The 19,693-nt window shown below is 46.3% G+C and overlaps 1 protein-coding gene across 1 annotated transcript in view; it reads left to right on the top strand.

Moving 5' to 3' along the window:
- Positions 1–19,693, top strand: part of MRPL23 (mitochondrial ribosomal protein L23) — a 70,809-nt gene that overhangs the window by 37,016 nt on the left and 14,100 nt on the right. The window lies entirely within an intron of this gene.

Here is a 19,693-nt window from a genome sequence, read left to right as displayed (position 1 = left end):
TTCCTTCAAGATTTCAGTATGTTTTTTTTCAGCCCAGACTTCACAAAGCATCCACAGCACTCTAGCTGCAAAAGAACCAGCCCTGTGTAGGGCTGGCTGCTTCCTGAATTAGTCTCCATTTGCAGCAATTACCTTCTTTCCTTTCTTGCCAAATGTTTCTCTGAGCCTGAGGCTCAGCTAATTTTTTTTGTCAGCTCTGGTTGCACCGGGCAGCACTCCTTTCCATACGGGAAATAGAGATGCCATTCAGGCCCCTCTAATCCCGCTTTCACTGCTGCACTCGTTAAAACACTCCTTTATTTATTTTAATTTTATTCTCTCCTCCCCACCACCTTTTCTAAACAACCCCTTACATTATGCTTTTAATTACCTTTAGATTTCCCTTGTGTAACTTCGCCGGCGTTCACAGAGCCGTAGGCAGAGCGCGTGGTGCCGGAGCCTCGCACACGGTCTGTGGGCTCACCCCTGACTCACTCAGTGGCATGCTGTGAATGACTCAAGGACCCGAGGGGATGGCTGGGAGCGGACAGAAGCGTGGGGGATCCAAACGGGTACAGAGGGGGATGAGAGGTGAAAGTGCTTCGCTGTCCCTGTATGTCATTGGTGTGAAGAGGGAAGGGATTGAGTCGAAGGCTGAGAGCAGGATTGGGAAGCCTGGTGTCCCTGGCAGGGCTGGGGGCAGCAATGTCTGTATCATGGCTCCACATGCATGAGCCGTAATACGGCATTATATAGGCATGACTTCATCTGTTTCCATAAGATTGCTTTCTCCCTCTCCCTTTCTTTGGCTGGTAATTGAGAAACGCATGAGCTCACCTCCTAGGAGCGGGAAATGAGAACCGCAAGAGGAAACGAGCTGGAAAGCATATACGGGGCCGGAAAAAAAAACATAGATTAGGTGTGGGGGGGTGGTCAGAGATACTATGGAGAAGAAAAGGGATTCCTCTTGCATGGGATCATCGCCATACAGGGCTTATGACAACTTCCTCAGCTCTGCAGGCAGAGCCAGGGCTGGGGCAGCCCCACTGACATTGCGTGGCAAACTTACAGCTTTGAAAGCATCCAGAGGATCAAGACAAAAGGATGATGTAATATATAACAAGATGGTGGTTTGGGGGTAGGAACACAACCCATCTGCCCCAGCTGAAGCTCCTTAGAGATGAGGAGGGTGTACGCAGGTGGAAATGGGAGCATGGTGTGAATGCACCCAGGTGCTGGGGATTTAAAAAGCCCGGGGAGAAGGGCTGATGGTTTTTTTTGTTGTTGTTGTTGTTGTTTTCTTTTCTTCAGAATTAGGTCTTTCTTGGGCTGATAGATCTTACTATGAGGGCCAGAATTTGCTACTAGTAGTTGCTTAAGATTGTGCTTTGCCCATGGACTTGGCTTGCAGGCAGGTAAGTAGAATCTATCGCCAGTCATGTGCTTCTTTAATTCTTGTCTTGATTTTTCTACCTGAAGCAATGTCTAGTACAAGGTGAAAAAAATCTCCTTTGGGATCTGGCTTCCACCTGTTTTGTTTTTTTTGCCACTTTCTTGGCTTTTGAAGTGGAGCTGTGTTGTAGGAAGCCTAGAGGAGGCCGCAAGGACACACAGAGGGCGAGAACACCTCTCTTCTGGAGACAGCAGAGAGAGTTGGGGTTGTTCAGCCTGGAGAAGAAAAGGCTCCAGGGAGACCTCACTGTGGCCTTCCACTACCTAAGGAGAGCCTACAGGAATGCTGGCAAAGGACTGTGGCAGGGAGTCTTTTTAGGGTAGGGGGCAATGGCTTCAAACTATGAGGAGATAGATAGATTGAGATTAGATGTTTGGAAGAAATTCTTCCTCACGAAGGTGGTGAGGCACTGGAACAGATTGCTGTGGGTTCTCCATGCCTAGAGGCGTTCGAGGCCAGGTTTGATGGGGCTTTTAGCAGCCTAGTTTAGTGGGAGGTATCCCTGCCTACAGCAGGAGTTTGGAACTGTATAATCGTTAAGGTCCCTTCCAGTGTGAGCTACTTTGAATCCACTGTGACAGAGAAGCTGGCTTAATGTGACCAGGTGAATGAATACAGCCTCTTTCTGGCAGTGCCTTATGTTCCTTCTCTATTGCCTGCTTTTTCTCTCTTTGTCTACAAGTTCTCTACTTGTTTTCACTGCTTGTTCTAAGCATGTCTTGCATCTTTTCCTACCCTCGCTTTTGAGGTGTGGCTGGGGAAAAGTCAGCTGTCGTCAGTTAAGGCTAGGTTTTGAACCAAGAGGTTTTATTCTTACCTTGCTACTGATACGGTGTCATCTTGTTTATTGAAGGGGCCCCCACTTAATTAGTTGCCATGCAAGTGTAAATTACTGCCACAAAAGAGCAATGGTGTAAAATAAAATAATAATTATTATTGCCAAGAAAGCTGGGCTGGTGGGAGTCCTACATGCAGCCAAATGCAGCTGGGGATAGATGAAGCTAATGAGCTAAAGGTGGGGTTTATGGAGAACTTGCAACATGTCTGGTCAATGCAGAGGACTGTTGCGCTTCACCAGAGGTGGTCTGAGGAGCTTGCAGCCTTGCAAATGAGCTCTCTGTTCTTGAATTATGTGACTATGCTTTTTGATCAGGCAGGAATGGAGACAGGTCAGTGCAGGGGACCAGGTGTCACTGGCTTGTGTACCCATCTCTACTGGCTTGTTCCTCTGTGGTGACTAAGGGTTTTTTTTAAGTATTCTAAAGGAATTTCTATCTGAAGGGAGGTCTGTGTGATGTGTTAGGGCTTAGAAGCTCTGTGCTGGCACAAGTGGGTGCCCCATATACGTTATACCCTATTTGTGTTTCCATTAGATTTTTTTTTTCCTTCTCTTCACCTCTTTTTTTTTTCTTCACAGTTTTTCCTAAGTGAAACACTAATGCAGTAGTGTTCAAACCCACAATGTTTGAATGGCCTCTAAATTAGGCAAAACAAGCTTGCCCAGCCCTAGCTGAGAAGACTGGACTCACTTTCTGATTCATATACACTGCTCATTTTGCCCTAATAAATACATTTCTGTCCTAGACTAGGCGTGCTGGAGGACCTTGAAAAGTTTAACATTAGGAGGTGACCTAGAGGGAAGAGGAGAGGCTGGGTTGATAGCCATGAGCATCTAGATGCCTAGTAAGACAGGCCATATATTCCAACTGTGGTTTTCAAGGGCTTCTCTCTCCCTGGAGAAATCAAGGAGGTTTTAAAACTGTAGCTAATGAGCAGCAGAGAGTGGTCTGATGGGGCTTCTGAGAACTGGTGGTATTAACTGACAACCAGCTGAACCAACAGTATGCCCAGGTGGCCAAGAAGTCCAATGGAGCTCTAGCATGTATCAGAAACAAAGCAGTAAGCAGGAGCAGGAAGGTGATCACCCCTATGTACTTGGCTTGATGAAGACTGTTGCCTTGTGTACTGTGTTCAGTTCTGGGCACCTCATTACGAGAAGGACAATGAAACTATGAAGGGTCCAGAGCACAAGTCTGATGGCAACTAAGAGAACTGGGAGTTCAGTCTGGAGAAGAGAAGGCTCTGAGGAGACCTTATCACTCACTACAATGACTTGTCAGGAGACTGTGGTGAGGTGAGGTTGGGCTCTTCTTCCACATAATAGTGATAGGATGAGAGGGAATGGCCTTAAATTCATATGAGGAGATTCAAGTTGGATACTAAGAAAAAATTATTCTCAGAAAGAGTGGTTGGGCATTGGAACAGGTTGCCCAGGGTGGTGAAGTCACAGTTCCTGGAGGTGTTCAAGAAACATGGAGGTAATGTACTTAGGGACATAGTTTAGTATGTGTGGTGGGAATGGGTTTGATGTTGGAGTAGGTGATCTTAACTTTAATGATTCTTTTACTGATTGAAGGTGGGCTGGGGTTAGGCTCTATTGTCTTAGAGCACAGATCTAGTTTGCATCAGACTCGGTTACTTTGATTTATAATGTGCAGTATCAAACCACCAGCAAACTTATTCTGTGCAGCGCATGTCACTCCTGTAAAGACTGAATGTTTAAGTGGGGTTTCTTGGGACACTGAAAATGAAGGAAACGTATGGAATATGGTCACTTCTCCTACATGTGCACACAATTGTAGTAAGGTTTGTAGTTGTGCCTTGCAGCTGTGGCAGAACATAAGAAGCTAGCATCCCTGTCCCAGTGTGTGCACCTAAAGTGACCTACAAGCACCACTGTGGTTTTTTGAGTTGGCCATTCTGCTCTGTGTGGGTTGCTTGGAGTTTAAGAAGGTCTGTGGTCCAGCCCTTGCAATCCTCTTTCCTGCTGTTAAGTTGGGAATGGGCCACAAGAAAGACAAATGATTCTGGCTGTGGGAGATCCTGGCTGACTGACATCTATCCCAGGGAGAGAATGATCTGTGCGTTGTGGAAGCATCATGGGCCCACGTATGTAACAAAAGGCCTGATTGCATGGCACGTCTTGTCCTGTTACAGAATGAGGGAGGGGGCTGTGAGCCAGTCTGCTGCTGCCACAGGGAGAAATTACATGGTTTGCTTAACACAGGGTTTCAGCCCTGATCTCAGCTGCGTTAGCTATAGCTATCCCGTCCTCCAAAAATAAAATGAAGTCTCAACACATGAAGCTGATGCTGTGCAACTCTTCCTGCTGCAGTGGTTTCTTTGGGGACTGTTAAAAGAGATGGCAAGTTGGCATGTCCTCAGTGCTGGGCAGGAGTGGCAGTTTCCCCAGTGGCCTCCCATGGAAATGAACACAGCTTCCGTGTAGTCTACAGGTCTGTGGGTAGTTGCTGCTTGATTCTTACCTGGTCTAGACTAATGATGAGCCTGTTTGCATTTGTCTGAACACCCAACCTTTTCCATGAAATGCACCAAGTGATAGGGTGGCCTAAAACAAATATTTTTTTTCAGACTGCCCTGCCCGGTCACCCTGCCTTTTTACCTTCAGACCATAGAGTATGAATCAGAACCTATTTGCCTGCCTTTTTAAGGCTTTGCTTTTTTTCTGACTGATGTCTCATTACCTTTGCTTTTGCCTTGCTTTTCTCTTCTGCCCACTGCTGCATGTCTCTTTTTTTAAATCAGGCCTTTTGCCTGGAAAAAGCAGGCTGTGCCTTCTGCCTTGCACACCTGCCCTCATCTGTGTTGCCACTTAGGTATTTTTGCCTTTTTTTTTTTTTTTTCTTGGCCCGTCACACGCATGTTGATCGTCTGTGCAGCTGAGGTCAAGGAATTTCCATGTCGTACTTGGAGAGAGGGTTTCCCCTTCACAGCCTCTGCCTCAACCAGGCACCAGTTCATGTAGAAATAGCTTGGCCACTCTTGGAAATAGGTCTGTGTGAAATAATAAAATAATATTGTCTTTTTGAGGTCAGAAAAAAAAAAAAAGTTCTTTTATACAGTCATACATACACTCTTAATTCCACAAAGCTTGGTCTGTTTTCCCCCCCTCTCACACTTCTCCCTCGCCCTACCTTTTTCCTAAAACACTGGAGAATTCAGGCTCGGAGTCTGACGGCACTGAGCATACAGCATGTACTGTGCCTTTTGAAATGCTGGCTGCACAGAAAAGCCTTAACTCTGCACTCTGTGGCTTTATGACGTTGTGCGTGGTGTGTTGGTGGTGGGGTTCCCTGCTGGCAGAAGGGCTGGGGAAGAAGGGCAGGTGGAATGAGGGCTTGGAGGAGTGGAGAAGAATGGCTTGTGTGATGGGCAGGTTGGGGATCTTTCCTTGTTGTTCCTTCTGTCTTATTTCTGATGTGACCCTCCATACTGCTTGAGTAGATGGAGGAAAGCCATGTGTCTGCATATTGTGATGTGTTTCCAGTTGAGATCTGTGTGGACAGCTACAGTACCAGCGAAGCAAAAAGGCCACTGCCAGCCCCGTGATAGGACCGAAGAGCTGATGCTGTTGTGCTCTATAAGATGTGTGGGCAGGATGGTTGAGGCTGTGTGCTGTCATGCCTTAATGCTTCCCATGCATTCACAGAATCGCAGGAACCGCTCTTTACTGTGGTTGGGGAAAACCTAGGGAAAATCCCTAAATGCTAAGGAAAAATTACTCAGTTTCAATGGTCGTGAAGGTGCTTATGCCATTCTTGCCTACATGCTTATTCTTGTCATTGGGGTCAACTTAAAGCAACCACAAACTCATCTGAAGGGGTTTGCTGCCACTATGGTAATGTAACTGCCCAAATTGAACACGCTGATCTGCAGCCTTTGCCCTAAGAGATGTTTTCTGAGTCACAAGTGCCCACTGGACTGGGGTATGTGCTCTGATGCAGCGTGGCAGCATCGTGATTTCCCTTCTTTTGTGTGGGGTTTGTGTGAGGAAATGGCATATGATGCCCCTCTGCGTTTTCACCATTTGTTATGAGCATTTTATCTCTCATGTTCTTCCGAGCACATTTAAGAAATCCTTTAACCTCTCCCTGCAGTCTTACTGTCTCAGGTTCCCCCTTGGTTTTCTTCGTTTCCATTGGTTGCCCAACATCTCCTAGCCCCAGAAGGAGCTCAATGACTGCTGAGGCACATGAGCCAGCAGGCATGTATGTATCATACATGCTTTGTTGGTTCTCATGGCAGAGCAGCACAGTGAGGGATGGCAGATTGCACTTGGAGTAACAGCCAGTCTCATCCTGGCATCTTATAGCATTGAGATCCATGTGTTAACTGGGCAACCTGCAAAGCTCTGCTGAGCTGTTTTTCCTGTTTAAATCATAGTTTGGGGAGTATTTGGGTGGCTACTATTTTTTTAGTATAAGAGCAAATGAGAAAACCTGTACTGCATTGCTTGTTAGTTTGTGCACTTCTACTATAACCTATTTTGAAGCAACTAGCCCTTAATTTTTGATCCTCATGACCTTGAGAACTATTCTGTGCTTCTGACAACTTCTGGCATTCTTCTCTGGACTCATTTGTGCTATCCCTGCTCTGAAACAGGACAAGCAGACTTCAACTCACTTCTCAAAGTGTGAATGTCATTGATTTATGTGGTGGCATTTATAACATTGTTGGTATTGTTTTTTATCTTATTTAACCTAGCATTCTTTGGTTCTTTTTTTTTGATGGCCTCTGTGCATAGAGCAGATGTTTTCATTGAGCTGTCCGCAGTGACGCCTAGATCTTTTTCCTGAGTGGTTACAGTTAATTTAAAACCCATCAGTGTATTACCTCAGCAATCCCTTGATGTCACTGGTTAGAAGATCCCAGCTGGCTGCTGCTTTTAATTCTATTGCCTGTCTGTTTCCTATTATTTTTTATTATGCTTACATTGACTTGCATGCTGGGCTGGTTTTTAAAGCGAGGTGGGTACAGTCATTTACAAGTGGCTAATGCAAGCTCTGAAATTCTTCTACTTGTGTACATAAATATGTTTGTGCTTAGGTGTTTTCACAGAATATAAATGCTTTTCCCGTAGCAGATATGACTGAGTAATGCCTGTGGGAAAACAAACAAGTGTGGCATGTGTTTGCACATGCTCGTCTTTGGAAGCAAACCTCACTCGCTGCAGAGATGCAGATCCCAATGAAAGAGCAGCTTGTGTAGCATGCCCTTCTGGGCTGTGCCAATGGGCACAGTCCTGAATGTTTGGCACTGGGCTCTTTCGCGTAAAGTTGTGTGGCTTCAATGAAGTGACGGGATAGGAGAGGAATCCCAGATGCACAGCAGGTTGAAAACAGCTGACGCAGGCTTAGGCAATATAACGGTGCCCTTTGAGATTCCTGTATGTGTGGTTTTGTTGTTGATTTGTTGCACGGTTTTGAAGACCTTTAAAATATCGCATGATACTTTCCGATGTGTGAAGTGACCTAAATAATACAGGGAGTCCCAGTGTGCTAAATGCAGCCCTCCAAAGGGTGCTCTGGTCTTCTGGGGCTCCGTCTGAGTCATGTAGATGGGATCAGGGCATGTAGGGACAATACACGGGGTTTGCATTTGTTGTGGAAGCTGGTGGAAGTGTCATTCTTGCCTCCCAGAAGGGCAGTAGTAAATTGGTGTTAATGAGAGATACTATGAGCCTGCTGTAACTCTGCTTAATGACTGCAAACTCTGTGAAGTCCCTTCTTGCTCTGAGCATCCTTGCATGCAACCTTTGGCAGCAGCCACGTTATTGGCTGTGTTGGAAGCCATGCACACCCACTGCTCTGCCACTGAGGGCAGCATCACAGGAAGATGCAAGTGTTTAAACAGGAAAACAGAAAGGCAGCTGCAATATGTCCAGTTTCCTACTGTGAGGAAGATATAACCAGACTAATTTTGCTGAACCATGACTCAGTTCAGTCCAGAGATTCCAATGCCATGCAGTAAATGTTACAAGCTCCTTTGAGGGAGGAGAAAAACGCCAATTCAAAGGCATGGGGCGGAAGTGCCCAGCAAGAGACAGGGATGAAATTGCCAGCAATGATGGATGAGGAAAGCCCAGGAGAGGGTACTGCCATGCAAGAGTTGAGAGCAAAAAGAGATGAATGGCCCTCAATGGCCAGGGCCCACCAAAGTCTTTGTGATGTGGGTTAGAACAAAAGCGAGCTGCACTCAGCTGTGCGTAGTGAGGAAGGGATGGTGATGTGCTGCTGCCTCATGCTGTGGAGCTCCAGGGTAGCTGATGGATGATGCTCTCGAAGGCTAAAGCTGCAGTGGATTCTCCAGTTCCTGGAAGTACAACTCGGCTGGTTCCTCCCTGCAAAGTACAGGCAGCTTGGCTGGCTGTGTCAGTGCAATGCAAGCCAAAAGTGATTGTGAGCAGCGTGCTACACCCATTAACCTCAGAGGAGAATACCATCTATTAATCTTGAGTTAGAGCAGGAGTAACTCATCTGATAGGCCAGCTTGTGAAAGAGATGAGTGAGTATAAGTAGCCCCAGAGATATGCCATATCTGTGCCTTGCAGCTGAATGTTTAAATATGATGGGGATAAGCAGTCAAAGAACAAAAACAAAGATCTTTTGCAAGCCCTTTAGTCCTCAGCTCCAGCACATTGCTGGTGATTGCAGCAAGTTCTGCTGATTCATAGCTGCAAGCAAAAAGAGTGGGAAATGCCTTCCCAGTGCACTTAATGCTGGTAAACCTGATAGGCGATTCTATGGTGGATGCTGTGAGGACACACAGAAGCCTATTTCCAGTGCCAGGTCTTGGATGCCAAAACACTACGAATGGAAGAAGGAAAATACCTCCTGCTACAAAGGTTATAGAATTGCAAGGAGGATGGGGGGAGGTCAAGATGTTCTAAAGAATAATTATGTGGCAGGAAAGTGCCTGAGAGCTGTGTGTTGCCTGCTCTGCTATAAGCTCTGCAAACCTTTGCAGGAGATGTCAGAGCAGGACAGTGACAAAGCTGAACCACGTAGGGTCAAGCAGCTGAAACTCTTATTCCGGCCTGCAGCGTGTGCTGGGAAGCACTCCTTTTCAGTCAGAGCCTCTGTTGTTACTGGGGTAAACCCCAATAGCCTTTTATAAGCTTCCCTCTTCCATGCACATAGCTGATTTTGCTGGGGCAGATGTTTCACAGGCATTTCTCTATCACAGCAAGGTCTACAGTTCCCCCTGTTAAATCATTTCTATGTGAATCAGCTCTTTCCTAACTTATTTGTAAACTGCAGAACTGCAATAGAGCAAAATATTCCTAGTGCTGAGCCAGACTTCTCATGCAGTTTCCTGGTAGATAACCAAATTCAGAGGCTATTCTGTTCTACAGCAGTCAGCACAGTGACATTTATTGCTGTTTACTTGCTGGAAACTGCCCACTGGTCCTCTCTGGGGTGGCAGCAGCCCTTTTCAGTCTGTGTCAAAAGGTAATATAAAGGGCTTGGTGTACCGGTCACTGATGCAACTTGATTTTTCAGGATTTCTTTATGAGCACAAATCTACACAAGCCTTTCTTCCTTACCCACCTTTCCGTGCCTGCTTGGTAGGAGCACTTGGAGCTGTGTGTGTGCAAACGAGGACTCACAGATGCAATATCAGGGGGAGCTATGCAAATCAGGAATGTACTGAAGCTAGAGGCATTGTAACCTGGAGCGTAGCTGAACAATGTGGAAGAAGTGCTGTCAAATCTGTGTCTGTGTGAGCTATTATTTCCCCGGCTAGGTCCCCTCCAAAAGTTTGCTCAGCATGCTGACTTTCCAGGAGCTTTCTTACTGCTTGGAACAAGTTACCTATCTTCTGCCAGAATCAAGAGAGGAACATGACTGGCTGACGAATACCATATGTCCCAGGCTGGCCAAAGGAAACCTAATTGTATTTTGTTTAGCTAGCCTATTTAACTGGTTTGCTGTAATGAGATTGGGTAGGGCTTTTTGGTGTGTATGCTTTTTCCAGGTAAATGAGCTTGATCCCTTCTTCTACATTGGAACTGTACTGTGATGGGTCTGTGTTTTGGTTTGGGAATGTGGGGCACAGCCTTCTACTGCTTTCCCCCAGTGGAAGGGATCAGGGAAGAGTTGAGTGATGTCATTTGCCAAAAGGTGTGATCAGAAATTGCAGGGCTAAAATCTCAACAGATGTTCTCTGCCTAGGATGAGAATGCAACAAAAATAATGACTGAAAGAATCCCTCTCCCCTTCATTTTTCATTTTACTGGTTATTAGAGCATCGGAATAGATACAGTGTGTGTTTGGGAACAGGAGCACAAAAGAGTGGATCTGAATGTAGATTAGCTGTGTTTTAAAATGGCTTAAAATGAAAGCTGTTGTACCAATTTCACCATGTAGATCTGAGTCTGTAGAAGATGGACAATTCCAATCCATGGTCTGGTTCCTACAGCCACCCTCCCCTGGGTGGAGCCAAGAGAGGGCTTGTTCCCTCTAGTTCTCTGTTCCTCTGTACTACATCTCTTAAAGCTGGTCACCTTTCCCTCATGTGCTTCCTTGTCCCTCAATGCCCCAAATATTTATGGTGAGGCCCTGTCTTACATTGTGTGTTTGTGCAGCATCTTGTCCAATAAATCTCCATTTGGGATTGAGACACTATGCATCTTGATGTTGCATCTAGTGTCTTTAGCTCACCTAAGACAAACCCATCTTCAGGTTGCTGGGGCATGTAGATGCAAGTTCTCCCCATTTTCCTGCTTCAGCAGTGAGATTAACAGCAGCATGCTGAGAGTTGTGCATCAGTTAGGAAAGAGTTGTAAGTTTGTAAGCGTGTGCAGTCTTGGCAGGCAAGCAGGGAAGGGTGGGGGCCTTTATTTCTAGCAGAGCACGAGAGAGGAACCAGAGTTAAAATACAACTGCTGCTTTAAGTGGATCTCTTTCCCCACCGTCTCTTATTTATCTCAAGTCTTCCTGTTTACAGTGTCATTTCCCGTAGCTCCCATTCTGCTCATTCAGAGGTCAGGTCAACAGAAGGTCTGCCCTGTTTCAGAACACCAAATCAGTGCAAGTGTCTCCATCAGATGTCTCCCAGGAGATATGGGATGGAGGCCCTTTTTCCCCTCCACTATCTTTATACTGTTGTGCCACAGTGAAGCCATAGCACATCCTGGGTTTAATGGAAGGCAGAACTTGGTTCAGCTCTTGACTCATTCTTCTGAACTAGTTCCCTACTGTGTCCTTTCACTTCTGACACACTTGTTTATCCACTGGCTGCCTGCACCCTGTTCTGCCATGTGCTTTGCAGCCCACACAAACACACTCAGCTGTGTGCTCAGCGACCCACCTAGCTAGATATTCATATGTTCTGAATCACTCTTTGATGTACTCTCATAGCCACGCTCACAGATGGACTCTGATCCTCATCAGCTTAAGTTCTTGCTCAATCTGCCATCCGCATGTCTTCAAGGCAGGAGAAGCTTTCCTCCTGGAGGAAGCATAGGCAGCATGTCTGGTCAAGCACTCTTTTGTTCACTTGCTAATGACAATTTAGGGCTGTGAGAGAAGATGGGGATGCCTGGAACAAGTTAGTGAATGTTTACGTCCCATTTCTTTAGTCTGCTTGTGCTCTAAGATCTGCTTTGGAAGGGTGCTGGCACGCTGAACTCAGTTGCCTTCTTTTGGTGAGATGGTCTGGGTGTTACTTCATGGCTGTGTTCATGGTGTCCTTCCTTGGCATGTCAACTCTCATCGTAATATTTGGAATGGCCACCATGAGAAATTTCAAGGCCAAGCTCTTGCTGGAGGACATCTGTCCCACAAATGTGTGTAGGCCTACGCGTGGCCCTGCTGATGCTATGATGTGCGCATGCTGGATAAAATGCTTCCTGATGAGAAACATCTTCAAAATAAAAAAGCCCGAATGTCTTGTGACTGCCCCATTCAGTACGCAGTGCATTCGCTCCCCTCCCCTCCACAACTGATTCCTCTACCCACATTGGACCATTTAAGAACTAATGAAGCCCAGATGCATGTTCTACAAACGTAGGATTGCTGCATTTTGTAGTAGACTCTGGCTTGATGCCTCCTTGTCCTTCAAATCCCCAGTACAGCTAATAACAACCAGAGACAGCCCTTCTTGGGCTGAGGTAGAGCCCACCTCAGTGGTGACGTCTCTGTGACTGCAAAGGATTTCTTGGGGACTTGGAAGGAGACCAGCTTCCAGCCAGAGAACTCCAGGATCTGGTTTCATCTCTCCTCAGCGCTGATGGGGATGAGCTCAGCAGGACTGAGCTGTCCAACAGGGAGGCAGTGAGCTAGGCCAGCTCTGGATTTCTGAGGGGGAGGGAAGGAATTTGGTGTATTTTGGTGCATGTAAAAATAAGGGATGGATCATGTTAGAGGGAGCTGTCCATGGGATGAGACAACAAATGTGCTGTAGAGCTATTGCAGCATCGTTACTATAAGGTCTGTCAGATCTACTAACTCTCAAGGCAAGGATAGGTCAAAGTGACTTATTACATTGCTTTTTTAGATCTGAATCTTGCAGCAGGTCTGTGTCCTGCTAAAATGCCAGTCACAGTACCTTGGACTTTCTTGCTGCACACAGCCTCTACCCTTCTTAGATTTGTCTTGTGGACATGCATCCAGGAGGTTGTTGTAAGGCTGCTGTTTGCATGTCCTCTTGAAAATATGTGGTGGTGTCTGGCTTTACGTGGACCTCTGCATGCACACAGGGGGACTAGAAACAGAGGGACCACTACAATCTCCAGAACTGGTTTTATTGCTCCTTGGAGTGAGAGAGCCCACATACCACGTTCCAAAGTCAAAATGAGTTTTAGGCCTGTTCCCTTGTACAGTGTAGGCCCTCAATGAAAGGCTAGGAAGCAGTATGGAAGCTGGTGGCACAGATGATTTTCAGGGAGAAGAGGTACAGCACAGCTTTGTTGGTCACAGCTCTGCCACTGGCATGAAGAAGCAGCTGGACCAGGACTGTGTTACATGTAAGTGGCCCTAATTTGAGGTTTTGCTATGATTTCTGGAAGGTCCTGTAGTTGCTTGTAGTGGCTCGTGAGGAGTATTTCCATCACCCAGCAGTCTCTGGCATTATGGATCATGTGCAGCTCCCTGGCAGTGGGTGGGATTTCTGCAAAAAGAAACCCTCATCCCCAAACAAGCCCAAATTTCTCAGATATTTAGCACAGAACCTTCTCTCTTTTTCCCTTCTTTCCCCATCTCCTTCAAACATACCTGTGGGTAGAGGTAGTGTTATTGGAGCAGCCTATTTGACTGCTATAATATTTTCCACGCCGATCTATTGACTTATGTTTCATGTTTTCATTGGATCAACACCTTTTGAGAGCAGTGAAAACTACTTGTATTTTAATACTTGGAGGTAGTGCGTTGCTCTACTATCTTTTCTTGATTTCACCTCTAGAAGGCAGCGATGATATGTCTTTTTACAGTCACCCAAATGAAATGTGTGTCTTACATCCCTCAGTGAGATTCCTTTATTAATAAGCTTCTATATGCTGCATGAAGCAACACAGCATGATTTCAGTGTGTGTTTAGGACCAAATGTACAAAGAAGGGAGGAACTGCTATATTTCAAAGCTCTTCTCTCTTAGGGAGAAGAGTTTCTGCTGCCATGATTGCAGAGGCAAAGTATGGTCTTCATTCTAAATTGTTGTTTGCTTTTATTCTTTTCACTGTCTGTGATTGCCTGGCATAAAATAAAAAGCAAAAAGCAAGAGGAGCTCCTGTGCAAGACAGAGATCTAATCTTCCTGACACTTCCTGCTGTCTTGGTTGGAACCCCTCAAAGAACAGACCATGTCTTTCCTCCATCTCAGGGTCTCTGGTTTGATTAGTGCAGATCTTCCTTTCCTGCAGGTCTGCCCCTGGATCCCTGTCCCCATATCTATCACCACTGACTGAGAAAAATGCAACCTGGGTGCAAACAGGCTGGCTGATCAGCAGCAAACTAACAGCAGGGATAAATGTGGGACTCCTGATGCAGCTTTTCTCATTAGGACCATTATTTGCTTTTTCTTTTTTTTGTTTTTTTTTCCCTTCTGTTGAACCATTGGTTTTCGGAGAACTTCCAGGACTGAAGAATCTTAAAAGCAATTGGTGGATAGATGGGGTTATACCCCTCTTCGTATGGTAGGGAATCATTTTGTTTGCCCAGAAATTGAGTCCCTATGGGAAGAAAAACATAGCTGTATGAGCTGAGGTAAGAAAAAGAAAAGCCAGATCCAGTGAGGTGGGAATTATCATCTTGTGCTTACTGAGTGTTGCCATCTCTTGTTGAATATCATCGTGAAGCTTGCAATGTTTGTGGATTTTACTTGAGACTTTTGGTCTTTATTTGAGCTCCTGGAATCAAGAGGCTTAATGAGATTCTCAGCTTTCTATTTATTTTTATTTTTTTTAAACTAGCATTTCCAGCTCTCTTGATCTTGGAAGAAAACAACTTCTCTTAAAAATATGAAGCCTCGAGGGTCTAAATGAGAAAACAGATGAAAAATACTCCAAATACTTTTGGGTTGGTTAAGACTTTTTATTTTGAAGCCTATATCATTCTGCTCTAGGGCCACACACAACATTTTTGAAAGCTGAAAATTGGCAACACTCGTTTCTTATTCAAAGGGTGAATATTAGCAGCTGTTGTGAGTGTGGGTGTGGGGGGTGATATTGCAAGCAGCCTCTTGCAGGTCTGTGGGCTTCTTGTGCAAGGCAGCTCGCAGTCCCTGCCTTGCAGAGTTCAAGAAGGAGGAGCCTATAATGCTGTTTTCCCTCTTCTGTTTTCAGTTATCCATCTATAAGGAGGGAGTAAGTGAATCGCCCATGAAGTCTAGGAGAGAAGTAGGAATTTAAATCCAATTTGCTGCTGTTATTTATGTGACCCACCTACAAAGCAGTGCCGCGGTGGTGGGAAAACACTGAGGCGCTTGACAACACGATGGTATCCCGTCCGTGGGACAGGAAGCACAGCCAGGCGTTGCTCAGGACAGAGCAAGGGTGAGAACAACTTCTGCAAGCAGAAAAACAGGGGCTCTGTAACGCCGCTCAGGCACTCCTCCTGACCACGGTGGTTGCTGTTGTTGTTGTTCCTGCCTTTAAAACAATATACAAGGAACTATCCAATATCCTAGGGCTTTTGTTTATCTAGATTTTTATGAGGGGGATGGGGGAAGAGGAGAGAAAGAGAGGGAAACACAAGCATTCCTTCCAACCAGAAAGTCATGAGTTTTGATTCAGTCTAATTACACAAGTGATATTTTTATAACCTCTGTGAAGTCTCCTTGCTTTCTTGGTGTGTCTCCATTGTTTATGTGAGAGTGGCCAGGTAGCTAAGGCAAAGTAACGTTGCAAGAATAATTCCCTTGGCCTCAGAATATGCTGCACTCTCTTTTTGGCTTTGTAAACAAGCCTGTTTTCCTGGTTTCAAACCTCTTAGGTTCTTTTCTTGTTGTTTCTTCCTCCGAACCAGAGTTACTTATATTCTGCCCAGCTCTGGGCCATGTCGGCAGCTTTACTACATCCCTTAAGTATGCACAAAGTAATGGGACGAGATCTCCGGTGAATTAAATCAATACCATTTCTCCTGGTCTACTATTGTTTGCAATAAAGCAGTGTAATGTGTGCCCCCCTCCTGACTACTGAAGGGTCCCTGGCTTTGGCTTGGCCCTGAGGAGATAAGCTTGATCCTTGTGAGCATTTTGAGATGTGAGGATTGTGAGATGTGATTTGTGAGCTTATTTGAGATGAGTGGTATTGGGATTCATGTGGCAGCAAGATGCCTCTTTCTTACAGGAACCTCTATCCATATGTCAGGGAGAACACCTGCTTCAGAGTTTCTGGACTGTTGTGTGTCTGTGTCCCCTCTGCCCATTTGCCACTGGGACATGACAGTTTTGGTTGGCAGGACAGGCCCCTGGAATGCCTCTTCTGTGAAGAGCAGTGTTCACTGGGAAGGGAAGGCCCAGAGCACTTCTTGGTCGTACAATATTAGGAAGGATGCTTCAGTAGCTTCAGCTGGTGAAGTATTCTGTGGCATGATGTAATTAATAGAGCCTGCTTAGTCTTACACGAAAACATGCAGCTCTCAGTGTGCTTGCAAACTGGCCTCCCTGCAATTACAGCAAGTGATAGCTGGCCATCACATCTCTCTCACTGCACTGCTATTAATCTGAATTACTGGTCCTTTGGACTCATTTTATGATATGTTGACTCAGCCAAAATTCTGAGCCATGAGTTTTCACAGGTTTGTCAGACCAGATCTTGGATGCTCTTTGCATCCGATTGCCTGAATGTTCTCTCCAGTACTGTGGTTGCTTTGATGATGTGCTTCTTGAACCACCTTGTTGAGGTAGAGATTTGGAGAGTCCAAAGGTAAAATGAAATGATTCTGTGCACGGGTCTGAGGTAGCCTTGGTAGTGCTACCGCAGCTCCACAGCAAGCTTTTCTGCCATTTTCACCCTTGCGAGAAATGAAGTCAAGCTCTCAGCTGGTAAGTGATGAGCACTGGTCTCTTGCAAGGAGGCTGTCAGCTCCAGTGTAGCACTTGTGTGCTCTTCCCACATCTATGGATGCCACTCTGCGTGTTTATGATGAGCTGTCATCCATACATTGCATGTTTGGAACAAGCAGTGCTAACTTTCCTCTTGTGTGGTGGTTTGGATGATGTGGAAATAAATGGATGTTTTCCAAGTGTAATTTTTTCAGGGGACTGCCTGAGGAATGACCTAGAGCTTTTAGCAGAGACAGGGGAATGGTGAAGGGCAGGCACAGAAGAGAGGAGAAAATAGAATGGTAAAGCTTCGAAGATGGTAATTGGGTTCCTGAGCTTGGACGTGGTATTGAGGATGTGTGGAGGAAGGCTAAAGATGCACTCAGGAATATGGCAGGAGGAGTCTGTCCACCTGGGAGAAGAAGCGCTCACCTTGAGGTGTCCATGAATAGGAAGACAGGCCATGATGGGAAGAGATGGAAAGAAAGATGGTATGAGTCAGGGGTGGGAATAGCCAAATTCAGCACTGCTTTTAGGCAGAGGAAACTCTGCTGACATCTTATAGCTTCAGGCAAATACCAGCAAAAACATCTGGGCTGGATCTTGATCAATATAAATCTGCTTCGGGGGCCACTGACTTCAGCAGTGCCACGCCAATTTACGCATGTGGAAGGTTCAGCCCTCTGCTTGCTTGCTTCCCTGCTCTCAGCCCTGTCTACTTTTGGGGTCCTGTGGAGCGCTCTCTGGCTGAATTTGTGGGGCTCAAGATAGAGGGCTTCCTGGTAAATGAGAAAAACACTGTCCTTCCATCCCACTTCATCTGCCTGGGATTTCCGACTGAAAGGCACTGACTAATTCCATCTGGCAGGCTGACCACGCTTCAAAGACTGCAGATCCTGAGTCTTTTAACTTACAAACAAAACTATGCATTAAAGAAAAAAAAAAAAAAGGAGGGGGGGGGCTGGGAGTGGGGAAGACAGCTCTCCCGAGGGACAGTCTCTGAGAAATCCAAAACAAGGTCTCAGCGCCTGCCCTGGTGCTCCGGCTGACGCCAGTGTTTTTTCTGCCCCTTTTAAAACTGAGCTGGAGTGTTCCCGACTCCTCCATTCGACACCTCTGGCTCCCTTATTCCCCTCGGTGAGTGGGGTGGGGGGGAGGCTGGAAGGGAAAGGCCAGAGCAGAGGAGGAAAGAAATGCCTGGTATTGATCCACCAGGGCTGGCCAGACTGCAAGAAATTCCGGTTCGTGAAAAATGTTGCGGTTTAGAACATTTGTTTTCGTTCCACGGTGGGATGAAACCAAGGCTTTCTGGAAAGGGAGGGGGGAAAGAGGAGGAGAGGAAAAGAAAAATGACCCTTTTTTGTTGTTGTTGTTGTCAGGGAGGGGCAGCTTCTCAATGGTATGGGTGCCTGCATCACAGGTTGGGGTGTCAGTCCTTGCCCATCAGCCTCTTGGATGGAGGCTGTGTTCCTCCAGTTGGGTAGGGCAGTGGCTGGAAGGAAGCCTGTTGGGATGAGGAGGGTCCTCCTGCTCATCATGTGCTCTGGTAGGGGAGAACCTGGGGGAGATCTTCAGTACTGGGATCTATGACACTCATGGCAGTGCTCGTGCTTTGTGGGAGCTGTGCCCTTGTTTTTTTTCCCACTAAACTGGGTGAGGGGCCAGCTCACCTGCAGGGAGGTGATAAAGGTCTCCTCACTCCAGCGTTGTAAAATCCTGACTCAAGATTTGAACAGAGGGGAGTTGAAGTGATTACATAAAGTAATGGAATTACACATTGCTCTTCCCTTTTTTTTTGTTAAAAAAAAAAAAAAAAAGTGTTGTCTTATTGCTCAGGCCTGGTAATGGGAATTCCTTGCAGTGAAAACAGGAGAAGGTAAAAGCCCAAGCAGAGTTGGGAGACTTGAAGATGTCAAACAATAGGACAAAGATAGCATGTAGCTCTCATGCTTTCCAGGGAGGCCCTACAGGATGGTGAATGAAGATCTGAGCTTGCCTTTGGGTGACTGAATAGGGAGCAAAGCAATGGTAATGTGGTAATCTTTTGCATCTCTCCCAAAGTCAGAGTACAAATCAGTCTGTAATGTGGGCAATGGGATGTGGCAGTGCTGCCTCCCATCCTGGCTGACCCCTTGGCAGCTCTGCCCTAAGGAGCTGCTTTGTTTGTTTGCCAGGAGGTAAAAATCCCTTCTGGACGTCATGAAGCAAGTTGTGCAGAGGAAAACTGGGGGGGGGGGGGGGGAGTCTCTGCAAATGAGTCAGAGGGCTCCTCCAGGGGGCTGTGGGATTGTGGAGAGAGGTGGAAGAGCGTGGCTACTATAGGCACTAAGCCACAGGCATGAAGTTTTGGAGCTCACAGACCTAGGAGCACAATGGGACCTTCATCAGCTCTTTCCAGGGCAGGAGGGCTTGCAATAGAACCTGAAGTGTTTGGTATTTTGATTGTTAGAGGCCACATCTTCCAAGGCAAATGCTTTGGAGTAGCCAAGGAAGGTATAGCTGAGGCTGCTATGTGAAAGCTGCTTACAGAGCAAGCTTATTCCTCCAGAGGGGATTTCCTGCCTATATTGTACATCCAAAGCTTTTTCGCTAGCCGTGAGCCTGTCTTTCTGTGAGGACCCCTATTCCTGGCTTTCACCCAGCACTGCTCTCAGGACCTTCAGTGGCCACAGCCTCTTGCCCCAGTCCTGTTCCTGTGAGGCAGGAGTATCACCAACCTGCTGTGAGACAGTCACATATTGAAAGGTGACTTGGTCTCTTCCACTTCCCCTATAATATCACTGGGTATCCCTTCTGAGGAGGGTTTCCTGCTGAATGAAACCAGTTATGGCTGCCACTGTTGTGGTAAGAGGGGCAGCTGCTCTTGAAGTCCAGGCCTGTCTCAGGTTGGTAAAGTGTCCATAAAGCTGTCTGGTTAGT

The sequence above is a fragment of the Tympanuchus pallidicinctus genome, unplaced genomic scaffold, assembly GCF_026119805.1.
Source record: "Tympanuchus pallidicinctus isolate F22 unplaced genomic scaffold, pur_lepc_1.0 scaffold3, whole genome shotgun sequence".
Taxonomy (NCBI): domain Eukaryota; kingdom Metazoa; phylum Chordata; class Aves; order Galliformes; family Phasianidae; genus Tympanuchus; species Tympanuchus pallidicinctus.
The sequence above is the reverse complement of the archived record's forward strand: the minus strand, read 5'-3'. Positions and strand labels throughout refer to the sequence as shown.